This window comes from Melitaea cinxia, chromosome 3 (genome assembly GCF_905220565.1).
Source record: "Melitaea cinxia chromosome 3, ilMelCinx1.1, whole genome shotgun sequence".
Lineage (NCBI taxonomy): Eukaryota > Metazoa > Arthropoda > Insecta > Lepidoptera > Nymphalidae > Melitaea > Melitaea cinxia.
The window spans coordinates 4697315-4699012 of NC_059396.1; the positions used below are offsets into that span (position 1 = coordinate 4697315).

The window sequence follows — 1698 nt, forward strand, 5'->3', positions numbered from 1 at the left end:
TTAAATAAAATAAAAAAATAAAAACTAGAAAGAAGTAAATTACATCGATTAATTCAAACAATTTCCTTATCTTTGCCTGATAACGTAGTGCTTAAGTGGGTTAAATACTTAATTAAGCAAAACGTTATCTGTACTGAAAACTATTTAGAACTATAGTTTCTTATGTGATAAATATACCTAAGCGGCAAGCAACACTGTTGCTGCCATTAAAATTGATTAAAGCGTGAACACTATGCTACTTTGAAAGAAGAAATATAAGGTATTGTAGATCGCTTCAACCTGAAATAATCACACTGCTATAGGCCTCTTTCCCGTAGGAGAAGGATTTGAGCTTCATCCACCACGCTGTTCTAATGCGAGTTGGCGGATATATTCCCTACTATGAGTAACGATCACTATCAGGTGTACGTGATAACAACCGGGATAAATGGCTTAAGCTTGGCAAACATCTGTATGGCCAATATAGTGTCTGTCATTTGCGGGGATCGAACCCACAGCCTCGCATGTATTATAAATATATTTTACGTAATTATATTGGAATAATCAAATGTACAATAGTAATTATATGGGCATAAATGTCTCTCTCTTGTTGGTCCCTTATGTCTGAGGATCGTGGTCAGCATCAGGGTTACATCTGGAGCGGATGATTTGCCTCCGACGGTCTCTGTCCATGGCTCTTCTTACCACCGAGTAAGTAACTAAGTAATACAACTTAGTACACACGTAAATGTACACGCGATTTTTTTGCCACGTAGGTGGTAAACATCCATACGCGTGATAGTAAACTGTCACGATAGCTTATAGACGCGTGCCACAACGCACTTACGCACAAACAAATTGTCGACTCAGCCAATCACACTATTTGAGAGCAGCTAACTTTTACAATGCTAAATACAAATATTAATATAATAATTAAAAAAAAACTGTTGTAGATTGTATTGTCAGTTGTTCTAGCAGTAAATAAACAATACATCCCTATTTTAGCCCTTCAGTAACGGAGGCGCCGTGGCTTAGTTGGTTAAAGCGCCTGTCTAGTAAACAGGAGATCGTGAGTTCGAATCTCGCCGGTGCCTTCAATTTTGCTTTTAATTGTTTTGATGATTTATTATTATTTTTTTAGCAATGTTTTACGAATTTAATATATTTTAATATAACAATAATTATAGAACTATAAGTTCTCAAATAATAGCGGGTAAAGAGCTACACAGACTTGGACGATAATTGTTGCAAATCAAAATTAGGTAATACATTTATCCTTCCTTTATTTGGGTTGTCTGGAAGAAATGGCTAAATAGCCATAAGTCCGCCCATTGTGCTTCACAGTCTGTGACTTTAAATATGTTTAAAATGTAGTTGTGGTTTACAATAAAGTATAAATAAATGAATAAATAATACATTTTTGATCTGAAGCTTCTTTTTCGTTGCTTCTTCTTTGTCTTTGTTTTATTTAGGTAATTGATGTGTTTCTTATTAAAGTATTTCCTGACGAAAAGGACAGACAAGGCTTAAGGTATAGTACAGAATTATTTCAGCAAACTAACCAAGATGACTTTCGTAAAACGTCGAGAAAATTTTGAGGCAATGTGACTAAGTAATTGATTATCTGGAGAAATCAGATGCAGACTTCCACAAACCTTTTTCGTTCATTCATGACTTTCGAGGCTAAGTATTGACAAAGCTTAATTAAAAAACCCTTTT

At 34.8% G+C, this 1698-nt stretch overlaps 1 non-coding gene across 1 annotated transcript; it reads left to right on the top strand.

Annotated features, from left to right (window-relative positions):
* The first annotated feature begins 999 nt into the window (after window positions 1-999).
* Window positions 1000-1073, top strand: Trnat-agu. Its single transcript has one exon. It is a non-coding gene; the product is annotated as a tRNA-Thr (tRNA).
* Window positions 1074-1698: the final 625 nt, after the last annotated feature.